General features: G+C 32.8%; 1 long non-coding RNA gene across 1 annotated transcript in view; it reads left to right on the forward strand.

Moving 5' to 3' along the window:
* The window catches only part of LOC149561189 (uncharacterized), a 52291-nt gene extending 38750 nt beyond the window's left edge, over window positions 1–13541 (forward strand). The window contains exons 2-6 of the long non-coding RNA XR_016363409.1: window positions 3578–3658; window positions 3755–3841; window positions 4482–4562; window positions 9410–9484; window positions 13123–13541. This is a non-coding gene — a long non-coding RNA (uncharacterized LOC149561189). The remainder of the gene's footprint in view (window positions 1–3577; window positions 3659–3754; window positions 3842–4481; window positions 4563–9409; window positions 9485–13122) is intronic.
* Window positions 13542–16349: the final 2808 nt, after the last annotated feature.

Here is a 16349-nt window from a genome sequence, read left to right on the forward strand (position 1 = left end):
AACCAATATCAAATAATAATAAATCACACAAAAGAGAACACAAGACACAAAGTTTTAATGTGGTTCACCCAATCCCTAGGCTACGCCCACCAAACAATGAGTGCAATATTCTTATTATCTAGTGATTACAACCTAATTACAATCTGTAATACTTTACAGCTCAATATCGTCGCAATAAGCTACAATCTCATCATACATTATGAAATCCTTAACCCTAAGCTAGTTTATGCAAGATTTTTGCTGCTTACAAAATTAAGGCTAGAATAGGTGAACCAATAGAAAAAATATAACTCTTGACATGTTTTACAAAAGTAAATTATTATTTGTTGGCTTTGGGGGCATTGCTGATGACCCCATGACTCCACAAGGGGTATTGCCCCTTGACCTCACCTAGGGTGTTGTCCTAGGAACCTGCAAGGGTGACCCCTAGAGTATGGAAGTTCTGTTGTAAAATCTGGGGGAACTGAGCCGAGTAAAGTGGGTAAAAGTTAACCTGAGTCTAAGTAGGCTCCACATCACAACCAAATCTAATGAGACCTAACCACATAAATGCAATAAAGAACATAAAAGAGAGATCTAATGACACATAAGATAGCCAAATATAACTCTACGATCGAAAATAATCTAACACCAAATTAAGGGGGACTTGTTTGGTTTATCAAATGAAGGTAAACAACTAAAACAATCCAACTCTAGTAAGAAAGGGGCATGGCCTTAAATTCACCAAAATGTTTAGGGAGGAAAGGGAGACACTTTAATAGGGTTATAGATCTCCTTATTTTCCGAGCCACTAAGCCATTCAAATATGCATGTGAGAGAGGGAAATTTCCAAATATGATTCCACTTACAATCCAAATTATGCTAGCTAGAACCCAAAGGGAGGAGGGTTTCAATACCAAATTCAAATTATAAAGGGGAGTGCAATATAAGGAAATACACTTTTTGGCCCTTATAGGATAATGTGTGTGGTAAAAATGAACCAAGTGCTTTAAAGAATGCAGGTCTAGATGCCATGTGTTACAATTAGCCAAATAAAGAGATATATATATATATATATATATTTAAGATATAGATGTGTTCAAAGAAACTAAGCATTAAATGCTCACCTTGAAATATGTAGAGGAAGATGTATTTTAGCTGTGAAAGTCGTAGATCGAGCCTGTTTTTAAAAGAGGATATCGGGCATAGGTATTCCATGGTCCAAGAAAGACCTTATGGAAAGGTGTTGGAAGTTTTAAAAAGGAAAGTGTATCCATTTTAAGATGACACACAACCTAAATTTGGGAGTATGGATTCTTTGTAAATCCCAATGTCTATGAAGTAGAAGCATAATAGCAAAGAATTATGGAATACACACAAAAAAAGGCAAGAATAAAAAGCTTAAGACTCAAACTTCTCAGGTAACAAAAAAGTTAAAAACCCAACTCTAGAGTATGGTCACAAGGTGAAGGGTCCAATAAAATTCATTGAACAAGTTGAGATTCACAATTCGACAAATCCATTAAAAGACACAAAACCACGATAATCAATATGGAAATGCAAGTTTGGACTAGGGAATAAAATACCCCAGAATGTCCTATACCTATTCTGATTCCACGATTGTAATTGTTAAGGAGAGGACTACAAGACCTAATCCCTAATTAAGCCAAACAAAGAAATGGGCGAAAACCAGATGGCACACAAAACGAGGCAATGCAAAATCACCCAAAAATAAAATGTCAGATAACTCAAGAAAATTAAAACCCGTTTACCAAATGGGGGTCAAACATTCAAAAATCAAACAAAATTTGAGCTACAAGCTCACATGTAAATATGAGCAACATGACTCTACGAAAAATTGCCATTCAAAGTCATGTAATAATAAAATACTCATACTTGCTTAACTGGGTCAAATAAAGACTTGAAAATAGAGAGGAACACTAGTTCTCGTCCTCATCCATTTAGCAACAAAAATCAAAAGTTAACATGAGCTAAAACAATTCAAATGGGAAAACCATACCTTACAGTGAAGTGGGCAAATTAGAAAGGCAGGTCATCGAATTTGACGAAACATTTGGAAAATGAATAATCTTCCTGCCATAGATCCAACGAGACCACTTGCATCGATCCACCGAGCAAACCTCCCACAACGAACAAAACAAGAAATGCTCAGAAGTGAGTTTGAGCATTTTCTCTTCCAAAACATAAAATGTGAAGTGAATAATATTTTTCAAAACTTCTAAAAATTCTCTTATGAGCATTTTTCCAAATAGCTTATAATTTTAAAACATAAAAAGGCATAATCACTTAATTACCAATTTGTTAATTAAATTAGGCAATTCCAATTGCTTAAAATTGTTCCATGACAAATTAGCCGGCAATAAACTAAAGATTAAATTAAATATAGAAAATCTCTCTAAGTCTTTAAACCAATATTTAATTCAATCTTTTTGGCAACAACTGTTGAATCCTAAATGCACAGATAGACTCATGAGTCTAATCACATAATGCATTATGAATCTAGATTTATCAATTACTTGAATGGTTAAAATAATATAATAAGATATATTTCACATGAAAGGTTAAAATTACTAATTCCACGATCAAGTGCGGATGCACAATAAATTATAGCTGAAAAGTCACGTAATAAAATATCTAATTAATATCATTTATTTAACCATTAATAAATTCATTTGCATAAATTTACTGAAAGAGACAAGATGGATTTTTTGTAGCACATAAATCAATGAATCCAATATGGATAACCCATTTTCTAATTACTTTAAGCATTTAATAATGGAAATAATAACAATTACGCAACAACATAAATAACAACATAAACATATAAGTCAACATGTTATGTCAACATGAGTAAACAATGTTCCAGGAGCCTAGTCATGTGCAACAGGACAAATCATACATAGTGCAACCACTGTTCACATCTGAGGGTAACCACATAACAACATTGTGATACCGTACGATCTTGGTAACCACTGGCCCAAACTTTAGTCAAACCATCAAATACATCATAATCTCATAATCTAGGCATATGCATAATTAATCCTGCTAATAAAATAACATAATCAAACCACCCCAAAGGTGTAGATAACTCATGAGTACAAACAAGACCACTCACAAAGCAAGAGCATCAAAGTTGTATCCACCAAGATGACTTACAAAAATCAAATGAAGACGCACTACAATATTCTTGTACCCATTCAATATCATCTAGTAATTTCAACATTAGGCATGTTGAGTGTACTATTTTCTAATATAATGATAAAGTTGTTGAAGAGGTAATTAATACTAGTCGTTGTGACTATGGATGTAAAATATTTAAGTAATTATTTTTTGTATTCAAGGGTTATGAGTACATTGACTTCATTTGATTGATTCTATTTTTTGACAACTACATTACGACACACAACAACTTTTTGGGTATATTAATTAATTTAAAAAAAATATATTAAGTAATTTTAACTTGATTTTAATTTGTAATTTATTCCTAGAGCATGTGCATAAATATTAAGTTTTTGTCAATTTTGGGCACATGTTCTTTCAAAAAATTATAAAGTATTTAACCAATTGTTTGGTGTAGACAATGACTATGAGCACATCAACTTCGTCATTTGATCGTTGTTTTTCACCAACACCTATGCGACTCAAAACACCTTCTGGGGTATATTGATTGAATTTTTAAATATTCTAAATAATTTTGACTTGATTTTAATTATAATACATCCTAAAATTTTGTTAGATATTTATGCAAGCATAGGGAGGTCATCAAACTTCCACATCAAATCCGCCAAAGGTGGTGGCGAGTGCTCTTCCATTGTCAACTACGTTGAATAAGCCACTCAAGGTATGCATGTTGTTTTTAAGTTTAATTAGTTTTAGAAATTTGTGGTTTGAATTCACACACAGACATGCGTGTGTGCACAAACAAACACACACACACACACACACACACACACACACCTATATACCTCTTTAGACATATATACACACACATACATGAACTCATGTAAATGTCTATGTATGTGTGTGTACATCCACACACGTGCGCGCACACACACACACATGCGCACACACGTGCACACCACTTTTAAGATAAGTTTTACACACCTTATCATACATACACACATACATACACCACCACTGTCAAGATGGGTTTTACACACCCTATTGATCCAAATCAATTGCAAAAGGCATCAATTGTATTTTAGGCTTAAAAGGCTTCTATATGAACCAATTGTATGTCTTTTAATAGATTTGACCCCATCTTTTACTCTAATGTGTATGCATGTTCTTTCTTTGGCCTTGTAGGACCTTGTTAAGTGATACCCTGGTCCTAATAATGCCATACAGATTGCAATCTAGGATTTGCAAAAAACAATGATAAATCATAATTTTTAAAATCAACAATATTATACTTGTTGCGAATGAGTTAAAATAATCTTAAATTTAATATTTGCTCCTATGTTTTCTTTTTCCTTCTACAGCATGTGACAAGCCCAAACCTACCCATAACACCTGTAGCGAGACATGACTCTTTTGACATTGGAGGTGTAAAGGTTCATAGGGTAATTTTCATAATTTTATAAATTAAAGTTAATTAAATAATTTTTTCATTTTAAATATCTGATTAAAATTTCATTTCTCTTCTACAGAGTGATTTAGATATTTCGAGTTTGCATAGATTGAAGAGGAGTCGGGATATAAAGGACTTCTAATTTTATGAATGTTCTACATGGACTATATATATATATATATTTCTTGGATTATGTATACGAGCTAGATCTATACATATCTTATGGTTTCATGGATTATCTACGTTTTAGTATATTATCTACTATGATTGTTGCAATGTTACATGTACTCTTATGCATTTTAAGTTTAACATTCTCTAGTTAGATATAATTTATGTCCACTAAAAATCATAGTTAATTAAAGTTAGAATTTTTAGAAATACATTGATTCAAACATTCAAATGAAATCAATATACAAGATTTAAATTGATTTTTAAACATATAGTTTATTTAAAACATTGTAGCAATTTAGAAACTTATAACATATTGAATAGTAAAATATAAGAAGTTTATAAAATTTTAACATTTATGTTAAACATAAATAACATTTCATTTGTAGTAACATTATTATTTGAATTAACTTGGACTTCGCTATGGCTTCTCGCTCCGGTGAAATTTCAAATCTCCTTGTGCGTGTCCCCGTGGATCTCTCCTAGGCTTTCGTTTCTGCCTCTGAGCATGCTAATGAGGATTTTTCTCCACTACCTTTGGGGTCTGTTGCGATGGAAGGTGCCGTTTGGGGGGGGGGGGGGGGGGGGGGGGGGGGCGCGGGGTAGGGCTTCCCTCGCGCCCTCTTTTGGTGGTGTTCGTCTTCCCTTTGACCCCGTGTTTTGTGTTGCTGCTGAGGCTAGTGCCATTTTTGTGGGTTCCCCTCTTGTGGTTGCTGGTTTGAGGGGAAGGGTTACTTCCTTTGTTGACGCGGCCACCTTTGAGGTTGGTTTGCATGGCGTTGTTCCTCTCGCGAGTCTTGCTTATGGGCCTTCTCGTCCTCGAGAGGCCTCTCCGGTGAGTGTCTCTTGCCTAGCAAGGCTTATTTTAGACCAAGATATTGCTGATGAAATTTTTAGCACGACAGAGGAGTTCTTTGCCCTAGCTGCTATTTTTCGATTATGAGGTTTTTGGCCCTCTCTTTCTAATCTCCATGCTTGGATCTCCAAGCATTGTGAACCAATCTTAGACCATGGTGTTCAGATCTTCTCGAATGCTAAAGGATTCTTCATTGTCAAGTTTGAAACTGCTGAAGATAGGAAGATTATTCTATGTGATAATTTCTCATGGCAAGGTCGTTACCCACTCATGGCCAAATCATGGTATATGGATTTTGACCTGCTCACGGAGTCCTTCAACAAGGTTCCTATTTGGGTTAGGCTTCCAAATCTCCCTATGCATCTTTGGCTTGACTTTGTTCTGGAATCTGTGGGGAACGCTATTGGAAATATTTTGTTTGTGGATTCGACTACTTCTGATGTTCTCCATTCATTGTGTGCTCGAATTCTTGTTGAGTTGGATGTCTCAAAGGGCCTCCCAGAGGAAATTTGCTTGGCCTCTTAGTGGGGCTCTTGGACTCAAATACTGGATTACGAAGGTATCCCCGTCCACTGTAGGAATTGTCATATGACAGGTCACATGGCTGCTCGTTGCTCTATTGTGAAGACCAAGCTGAGACGACCTCCTTCCTGGTGGCCTGGGGCCTCCTTTGAGCACTATACGGTGCATAAGTCTCTGGAAGTGTCCTCGGATCCTACGGATGGCTCTCGCCTTGTGGTTGGTTCTCTCCTAGTTGATGCTACTTCGAGGCCTTTGGTCACTAAGGATGTTCGACCTTCAGGTCAAGATCCTGTCCTATCTCCTATCTCTGATTTGGCTGATATTCCTAGTCCTAGTGGGGGCCTGTCTTCTTTGATTCCTCCTAGGGAGAATGTTATGTTGGGTGCTTCTGCTTCTCCCGGGCTCCTCTCTGACTCTTCTGGGGCTTGGTTTGGTGAGGCAGCAAGGGTGGAGGATGGATGGATTGCTGTAAAAAGAAAGAAATCTAAGACCTCTATTCATCCAATAGATATGGTTCTCAGGTCGAGCTTGGGAGGCTCTAAATCAAAGGGAAAATCGTGAGCTCCCTTGTGCCTAGTTTTTGGAGGTGGAGCCCATTATTGGGTTCTTTGGCTCCTAGTTGGACGTTTTGTTTTTGTTGGTGATAGGCTTTTCTATCACCATGGTTACCTCTCTTCTTGGGGGGTAATAAGTTCCTTCTTAATCTGTTGTTTCTTTGTTACAATGCTTATTGAAAATCTTAAGCTTTGTACAGGGTTTCAGGCACCCTTCCTTAAAAACATTTCATTTCTAGCAATTTAAGAACTATTTAACATGTATAACACTAGTATAGATATATTTAAAAAATATATCTAAATAAATGTTGATAGATATCTATTATATAATGGTTAAAATTTAAGTTACTAAATTTATATAAAAATAAATTCTGGATTTTATTACTTTTATTTTGCAGTCACAGTTTATGTTTATTTATTTTAATTTCTAAAAAAATGATATTGATATCTTCAAAGTTTATAATTTAGCAAATATTTTATGTAGTTTTTATAAAATCATTAAAAAAAATATATTTTGTTTCTATTAAATATCACGATTTTGACATGTAAATGGTTGTCAAATTTAACTTATAAAAAAATTTAACTTATAAGATAAATGTTAACATTAACACACTAACACCATCCCTTTCCACCTTTTTTGCCATTGTAGAATGCAAATTGACATTAATTAGAAACAAAGTATAATACGATACATGTTAAATATGTATAACATTAAAATTATAGATATATGAACGCTCGCATAAGAAATAACATTAAAATTGGTCCACTTTAAATAGTCCAAGAATACAAAATTAGTCTAATTCATTGGTATGATTGTGATGAGTAGATACAAATATGTTTTGATATATTCTTGTGTTAAACTTGCAATAACAAATAAACATAAGTACAATTAGCATATTGAATATATAAAAATAGAAAGAAATCACTATTAATTGTATCACGTAATAATATAAGTTAATCAAGTTATACTATGTAAGTTAATTTTTTTTTTTGTGGTTGAATGTGTTAAAAGTTAGGGTTGTTGCACCAAAAAGGAACAACATGTCAATTTTCAATTCAAGCACTATACTTATATCGTGTTATTGTTCACTTTATAGAGCATCAATGCTAACATATTGAGCTTTAAGTCAAACTTACTCTTCTACCCTCGTCTTCACCATCACTAGATTGCACAAAAAGTTAATGTAGGAAAATTCTCTCACAAATCAATTAAGCTATTAATAAAAATAGGTTTTTATACTATTGGCACCTTCAAAATCTAAACCAAGTTGATTTGACCATATAAATATTTCACTAAGGCTTACAAGAGTATCCTTGAAAGTTATTTTGAATGACCCAATTTAGATGTTTGCATGTTATGACCAATTTATTACCACAGAGAAGTAACTGTTCCTCTATGTTGTAGATGTGAAAGAAGACTTCCATGTTAGTTTCCAGCCCCTCGATTGCCAAAGTTATTAGAGGGCCTACTTTCAAGGTTAATAATAGTTATCAATAAGCCATCCATACAAGCTAGTTAATAATCTACATTCTCAAAATGCTTGTAGGTAAAGTCTCACGCCTCGAGGAGTTTGTTTGATATTTTTTTAAAACTCCACTTCTTATGCACATGTTGCTATGTTTTGCAATTGCATGTTTTTGACAGTTTGAAAGAGGTCAAGATTGACCATCGATATTTTACACCATAAGCATATCTGGGAAATGTAGTTTAGCACATATTCTCTATGTCTCAATGAGTTGATTCCCCATCTTCCAACTTAGAGGAGAAAGGTTTCATATTTTTAAGGAAATGAAATCGATAGGGTTTCACAACAATGCTTTCATATTCAGATGCAATGAAGTGATCAATGTTGGAGATTAGAATATTTCGCCTTCCATATTGTCAACAAAAAATGTTAAAAAATGTGTCCAAGTAAATAAATTTGCATGCTTCTCACGTCTTGGGATCCTATAATGTCATTAGGTCAATTTTCAAGGTAGAACCGAAAAGGATATTTGCTTGATACGTGCAACATACAGTGATGTGAAAGTTTGAACTTCAATAATTTACGATCTCTTGTTTTCAACTCAAGTGCATATGAGATGGTTTACATGTCAATCCCAAGGAGAAAAAATTATTATGGGTGAAAATATTTTAGATTGGGTTCACAAGGGGACCAAATGTGTCAAAGATCAATTTAATTTATATTATTCAAGTTGGATATTATTAGTCACTGCTTTAAAGTCAAGAGACTATAGTTTTCACTACATCCTTTTACATTAGTTAGATTCTTGGAAAAGGTGCTCAATAATTCTTCTTTGCCCAAATGTAAAGTTGTTGAAAAATGTTGTATTTTCACACAAATATTAATTTGAAATTGTACTTTTCTTATTAGCTGAAGCTATTTTGTTGGGAGGCAAAGGAAGTGAATTTGTTTTAAAACATTTATTTGCATATGGTGATGTGGCATTAGAATGAAGAGTATTGTGCATCAATTGGTTTGCATTCTCTTAAAATTGTAGATAAGATAATTTTTTTAATGTCCAACAGAAGACTAACAAGGGTCTAAGGGACTGGAAACAATATAGAGGTTTTTAAATTATTTCTATTAAATGGTCTTTTGTCTAGACTTCACTCTTCTTATGTGAGGAATTTGAGATCTTTGTATAAGTTGAAATAGAAAAATATTTTTTATACAAATTTTGAGTCATTGAACTAAATCTAGTTTCCCACGAGTCTGATAACACCCTCTTTTGCAGGAAGTTTGTGGCAGATTTGAAAGCATTTTTTCTGCCTAGTTCCATAATGAAGCGGGTAGCTTATCCTTAGGTAAGGTAAATTTTTAGACTTAGATTTATATTTATGTGATTTGTGATAGATTTGAAGGCATAATTTCTGCTTAGTTCCGTATCTAAAAGTGTTAGCTTATCCTCATCTAAGATAAATTTTCAGACACACACACACACACAAAATTTTCAGACACACAGACACACACAGACACACACAGACACACAAACACACACACACACACACACGTTATTTTTGTTTACATATGGTTCATATTTTTTCCCTAAACTATTACGATGCCTTAACAAATGCTAGATTATTTTCAAATTTAACTAAAACAAATCTGTAACTAATTGTGTTTACTATTCATATTGGAGGTTGTCATAGGATGTATATATGTGAAACTATTCAAATATGCCAGTGATCGCCACTATTAGGAAACCAGCCAAAGAGTTCTTCATTACATTTGACATTACACCGATAAAGGTATGCATTGGGTCCCGTAAACTACATTGGGGTGTCTCATTTCATATTTCCTCTACATTCTTTTCTTTTCATTTTCTCTCTCCATTTTCCAAGTGGTTTACTCTTTTTAATGAATTACAAATGTCTTCAAACATATTGTCAGATGTAGAGCCAAACATTAGATGGGTGTGAGACAAAAATAGGACTGTAGGCTCAACATTTTGATCTACCATCAATGGGTGTTCCTTGAAGATTGGAGATGATTTCATTGAAGGGTAATTCATTTAAACTGAAAAAAAATAAAATTGTTCTCTCTGCAAAAATACCATGGTAGTAAATGTAAAATTTTTGCGTTTTTCTTCCTATAAGTATTTGAACACTAGAGACCCACATGGAACTGGCTGTGTTCCTATAGAATGTTATGTATCAATTAGAAAAGGTAGGTTTGGCATCGAGAGAAGTGTTGGAATAAATCAACAAAGAGACAATCATAGTTTGAGTTCTAATAGGAGTCTGTAAAGAACTAGTGATCTGTTCATAGTTCTAGTTTGCTATCAACAATTCTAGTTTGCTGTCAATAAGGCTTAGTTTGTTGTCAATTAGTCACAACTAGATGTAGAGTTTGTTTCTTGTGTTATAGGAGAATAGTTGGATCTAGTTTGTGCATAAAAATGCATTACTTATGTTGTTTTCAATAAACAAAATCAGTGAGCTCTTCATTTGCTCTATTTTATGCTTTGTATTCTTGCTAGTCTATTTTCTAATTTGGTATTAGAGCCTAGGAATGTTGTAATGCTATGTTGTGTTGTCTCCTACTTAGTGAAGCCTTTGTTGATAGTGTTGTATAAGCAATTCATAAAGAAAGAGGTCTAATCCAATCTTCTAGAAGTGGAGTAGTTATGAAGATGTCATGTTTGAGTTGATTTGCTCAAATTCACAACTGGTATATGTTCAACAATTTGATTTGAGTTCAAGGATTGGTAAATTTTCATTCTATTGTTGTTATTTGGTTACTTCAAAAATGACAATTTTATCTAATTCTTATCTAACTGAGTCAAAAAAGTTAGATGGTTCCAATTATGTTAATTGGAAGCTTGAGATGCATACTCTAATGAAGGGATATAATGTGTGGACCATTGTAAATGGTTCCAAGGCTAAGCCTATTACATCTCCAAATGTTGTTCAAGATTGGGAGAAAAGAGAAAGCAAAGCCAAGATTCTTTTACGAATGTCTATAGAAGACTCTTATCATCCCTCATATAAGGGATATCACTACTTCTACTGGTACTTGGAAAGCCTTAAAAGGTTTGTATGAGATTACAAATTTAAACACAAATTTGTTTTTAAAGAGCAAGTTTATATTAAAATGGAAGCAAATGAAAATGTTAGTAGTTATTTATCTAGAATCAAGGATTTAAGTGATAAATTAGTTGACATTGGTGAATCAGTTTCAAGTAGTGATTTAGTTACTATTACTTTGAATAGAATGGTGCATGATTATCAAGTATTTATAATTGGTTTGGCTGCAAGTGAAAACACTCCTTTTGAAAATTTGGCAAGCATCCTTCTACAAGAAGAAGAAAGGAAGAAGCATGTGGACAACAGATTTCAGCGTGCAGATTTAGCTTTGATGGCAAAATACAAGAAGTCATTCGAAGGAAAACAATGGCCAAGGAATAAAGAAGGTAACAAATTTCACAATCAAGGGTATAGCAATGAAAATAGTTATCATGAAGGGGTATCATCCAAACCAAATATGAAGAAAATTGGTAATTGTAATTATTGTGGAAAGTTTGGACATTATGCTTATGAATATAGAAAAAAGAAGTATAATGAGTCCAAAAATAATAAATATTAAGGTAATTTTCTGAATGGTCATCAAGATACAATAAGTGACAAGCTTCATGATTTAAATTGCTTGTTTTTTATTTTTCTCTTTTAGCTGAATCAAGTGATTGTAATGATTGGTTTATAGATTTAGAAGCATCAATTCACATGTCATGTAATAAAAGTTGGTTAAAAATTTCCAAGAGAAGGATGATGGTAGAAAGATCTATTTAGGAGATAATAGATCACATGATGTAAAAGGATGTGGTGATATAAGTGTGCAATTACCTAATGGCCATGTAAATGAACTTTCTAATGTTATGTATGTCCCAAGAATTAAAAAGAAATTGATTTTACTTTCAACAATTACTGATCAAGGTCTAGAAGTTGAGTTCTTGAAGGGAGGTTGCCAAGTTAAAGATATGAAAAATCAAAATAATGTGATTGCTGAAGGAATTAGGATAGGAGGTTTGTATAAACTTAATATCGATATGGAAAATTATCATGCAATGACTTCTATAGTGTGTCTATTGAAGAGTTATAAGAGGTATGGTCATCTAAATTTAAAAGATTTGATTTCTCTACAAAGAAAAGAGATGGTGCAAGGTCTTCCAATATTTAAGGATGAAAAATTTTGTTGTGATGGATGTGCATTAGGCAAACAACATAGAAATGAATTTCCAATAAGAACCAATGTAAAGGAAAGAACTGTTCTTGAACTAGTGCATTCAAATGTGTGTGGTCCTATGCAAACTCAATCATTTGGGTGAGTATCTTACTTTCTTATATTTGTTGATGATTACACTAGATACACTCGGGTATATTTCTTAAGGAATAAGAGTGAAGTTTTTAAATATTTCAAAGAATTCAAAAGTATGGTAGAAAAACAAACAATTCATAGTGTTAAAATTCTTAGATCATATCGGGGGGGATATATGTCAGAAAATTTTGTGAAATATTGTAAAGATAATGAAATTCTTAAGAAATATGTAATGGCCCATATTCTTGAACATAATGGTGTAGTTAAAAGGAAAAATAGAATAATTGTTGAATGTGCTAGGAGTATGCTAAAATAAAAGAATCTTCCTAATAATGTGTGGGTTGAAGTAGTTAATACAACTATGTATTTTAAAAAGAAGACCTACCAAGTATCTTGCAAACAAAACTCCTTGTGAAGCTTTTCTCAGAATTAAGCCAATTGTTAGTCATTTGAGAATTTTTGGAAGTAAGGCATACTGTCATATCCCAAAAGAGAATAGAAGGAAACTTGATGCAAAGTCATTCAAATGTATATTTGTTGGTTAGTGTATTGATCTCAAGGCCTATAAGATGTATAATCCTACTATTCATAAGGTATTTACTAGTAGAGATGTTATATTTCATGAATTTGCAGATGATGTTCAAGATGAAGAAAAGGTGGACAAAACCATTTCATTAAAGCTACTTGAAGTAGGCAATGGAAGTTCGGATACTGTAGATCAATAAACTCATGGTCAAAGTGGGCATGATACAAGTCAAGTTGAGGCCACTCCATCCAATAATGAAGCAGTAAAAAGATCTACAAGGCAAATCAAGGCACCAATAAGGTATAATGACTATGGCTTAATGACTCAAATAATGAGTGTAGATGAACCTCAAAATTTTGAAGAAGCTAATAATTAAAAAGAATGGATGAATGCAATGCATGGAGAATATGTTTCAATTCTAAATAATAAAACTTGGGAACTGACTGAACTACTAGCAATTAAAATTCCTATTGATTGTAAATGGTTGTTCAAAATAAAGTTTAATGCTGATGGCACTATTGATAAATTCAAAGCTAGATTAGTTGCAAAAGGGTACTCACAAAAGGAAGGAATTGATTATAAAAATACTTTTGCACCAGTAGCTAAAATGAATCTGATTAGAATAATGATTTCACTTGCTACTAAATTTGATTGGGTTATTCATCAAATGGATGTTAAATCAACATTTTTAAATGGCGATTTAAAAGAGGAGATTTATCTTGTTCAACTTGAAGATCTTGCAAAACAAGGAAAATAACATTTGGTATGCTAGTGAAAAAAGGCATTATATAATCTCAAACAAGCACCAAGGTCGTGATATGAGAAAATTGATAAATTCTTCTTTTAGCAAGGATATATCAAGAGTAAAATTGATCCAAATTTGTATATAAAGAATGTTGAACATGGGAATATTGTTTTGATTTCTTTGTATGTGGATTACTTAATCATAACAAGAAGTTCTATAGAGTTGATTGATGCAATCAAGGCAGCTTTGTCATAGACATTTGAAATGAAGGATCTTGGAGAAATGAATTATTGCTTAGGAATTGAGGTGTTGAAACAAAATGGTAAGACTTTGATTGCTCAAAGGAAGTATGCAAAGAAGTTAATCCAAAAGTTTAATATGCAAGATTATAAAGCAACATGTAAGTCATAGTTTGAGTTCTAATTGAAGTCTATAAAGAACTGGTGATTTGTTCATAGTTCTAGTTTGTTGTCAATAAGGCTTAGTTTGCTATCAATTAGTCACAACTAGATGTAGAGTTTGTTTCCAGTTTTATAGGAGAATAGTTGGATGTAGTTTGTGTATAAATATGCATTATTTATGTTGTTTTCAATAGATAAAATCAGCAAGCTCTTCATTTGCTCTGTTTTATTCTTTGTATTCTTGCTGGTCTATTTTCTAATTAGAAGAAACCCAGAGCATTAATAAAATTGATGAAATCTACTACAACTTAGTGGGCAGACACTATGTGTTATTGCTCAATGTTCTGCCAAATACAATAGGGCTCATCTCTCTATTGGACGTGGAAAGGCTAATGAAATTTACAAAGGTCAATAAAACGATTTTTTCTAAGGATTTGGTTGCTTCTACTTTTGTCACTTCAAGTAGTGTGAGAGGGGCAACCATAAATCCTAGAAATGTATTGAACAATGATATCTGGACTTATTGGGCGCAAGAATCACAAAATAGCAAAATAGTAAATTGAATATGTTTGGAAAGCAGAGAAGCCATGTAATTCAATGTCGTGAGGATTGAAGAAGCCATTGGACTCAAGAAAATGGTAATGAAATTTGGTGTTAATGCACTTAAAGAAATAATATGCTATAAAGTCTTTTACCTTCTGAAATCCTAGAAATGCATTTTATTCTCAAAATCAGCGAAATACTCTACTGAGCCAGAAAACATTTGAGACTAATAAATTTGATATACAAGATTCTAAGATGACTTTGTGGAATGGAATATATTCAAAATGCTACTAAAATGCACATGTATGTTGACTATATTTTATATGGATAGGTTTAATTGTTAACGCACTTTTAGCAGTATATTTGTTAATATACTTTTTTTAAAGTTTTAATTTCTTATATGTTGGAAATCATGACATTGTTCAACATTCGTTGTTGTTTAAGTGGCTGTAGGGTATTTGAATATTAAGACTCTTGGGTACATAATTTGTGAAAGTGTTGTGAGAATGATTCTGGGCAAAAAGACAAAAGAGATCTAGAGAGTTTTTAACATAAAAAAATGAATTTTGTAGTGCCTCTCGTGTTTGTAGTTTGTACCTTGTCTTTTTTTTGATCCTAGAGATACTTGATACCCTTATTATATGTACTTTGAGATGACCTGAAGGTCGAATGTTATACTTTGATTCAGTATCATAGATGCTATATTGCTATGCTGTTCAGTTTATGATATTTGCATGTTGATGCCATTTTGAGATGATACTAGGTCTATGTTGATATTTGATTATCTGGTGTTTGGACATATTTTCTATTTATGTTATGTGATGTAGTTTATGCTATGGTGATTTACTTCATTCTCGTCTCTTTGATTCAGTATCCTAGATGCTATATTGCTATGCTGTTCAGTTTATGATATTTGCATGTTGATGCCATTTTGAGATGATAGTAGGTCTATGTTGATATTTGATTATTTGGTGTTTGGACATATTTTTTGTTTATGTTATGTAATGTAGTTTATGCTATGGTGATTTTTTTAACATAAAAAAATGAATTGTAGTGCCTCTCGTGTTTGTAGTTTGTACCTTGTTTTTTTTTTGATTCTAGAGATACTTGATACCCTTATTATATGTACTTTGAGATGACCTAAAGGTTGAATGTTATACTTTGATTCAGTATCGTAGATGCTATATTGCTATGCTGTTCAGTTTATGATATTTGCATGTTGATGCCATTTTGAGATGATAGTAGGTCTATGTTGATATTTGATTATCTGGTGTTTGGACATATTTTCTGTTTATGTTATGTGATGTAGTTGATGCTATGGTGATTTACTTCATTCTCGTCTTTTTATGCTTTATGCAAACGTGAGCGATGCAAATGGATTAATTAGGTATTTAATGCATTATTGCTTTGGCTATGATATTATATGCAATTGTACTTGATCGTGTGTTTTAGTGTGCAAAAATTATATCCCTAGTAGTGGCACATGGAGTTAGTGATTCAACTATCCATATGTTACCAATGTCGTCCTTGTATGGTCGACATATCCTTATTTTTATTGTTTAATTAAATCTTTCAGTGATTATTAAATCTAAACTCATCTACATTATGTAATTAGACTAGTGAGTGTGTCTATGCATTTAGATGT

Source organism: Cupressus sempervirens, chromosome 4 (genome assembly GCF_028749045.1).
Source record: "Cupressus sempervirens isolate cs-2001-9-10 chromosome 4, ASM2874904v1, whole genome shotgun sequence".
Lineage (NCBI taxonomy): Eukaryota > Viridiplantae > Streptophyta > Pinopsida > Cupressales > Cupressaceae > Cupressus > Cupressus sempervirens.